This window comes from Limulus polyphemus, unplaced genomic scaffold, assembly GCF_000517525.1.
Source record: "Limulus polyphemus unplaced genomic scaffold, Limulus_polyphemus-2.1.2 Scaffold610, whole genome shotgun sequence".
Classification (NCBI taxonomy): domain Eukaryota; kingdom Metazoa; phylum Arthropoda; class Merostomata; order Xiphosura; family Limulidae; genus Limulus; species Limulus polyphemus.
This window is the reverse complement of record NW_013666220.1, coordinates 18,048-18,840: the sequence shown is the minus strand read 5'-3', so window position 1 is coordinate 18,840 and position 793 is coordinate 18,048. Positions and strand designations below refer to the sequence as shown.

Here is a 793-nt window from a genome sequence, read left to right as displayed (position 1 = left end):
GCCATACCTTCATCTCTATTTAATACTACATGATCTTTTTTATGTTTTATTATTCCTAACAATTCATGAATATTATTACCTATTATAGTTTTTGGTTGAGCTAATATTACAGTTTTTCCCATAATAGTGTGTGTTGTGTTTCCTGTACATATTCTGCTATGGATGAATTTTCAGTTTTTTTATTTTTTACATATCTCTTATGCTCATTTAAACGGTATTTTAAATTACGTTTTGTCCGACCAATGTAAATATTTCCACATTCACATTCTATTTTATATATTCCAGTTTTTTCAGTTAAATGTATTTTGTCTTTCGTAGTACCTAAGATTTGATTCATATTATTTATCGGTTTAAATATAGGGTAGAATATCTGTTGTTTTTTGAACACTATAAATAAACTAGTAGTTAAACCTGGAACGTATGGTAAGATTAAGCCTTCCTTTCTAATTTTTTCATAACTAGGTTTTAAAGTACTAACTTGATCAATTATTATAGTATTAGTGAATTTCTTAATTGCTCTATCTGGGTTAAAGCCTCTTTCGACTGCTATATATTTAATTAATAACAATTCGTTTTTTAAATCATTTTGGTTAGTACATATGTATCTCTGAATTGTAAGGAGATCATCAAAATAAGGAGTCAGTATACAAAATTTATGAAACAACTAACTTTAAATAGCAAAGTGGAAGGAGACAAATACAATACTCAACAATGGTAAGTCATAAGAGTTTGCAGAGGCAGTGTTATACTGGTAAGAGAGAGAAGTGACAAAAAACATTTGTTGTTCTCTCTC

At 27.9% G+C, this 793-nt stretch overlaps 1 protein-coding gene across 1 annotated transcript in view; it reads right to left on the bottom strand.

Moving 5' to 3' along the window:
* LOC106459445 overlaps positions 1-793 on the bottom strand; it is a 19,111-nt gene that overhangs the window by 442 nt on the left and 17,876 nt on the right. The window lies entirely within an intron of this gene.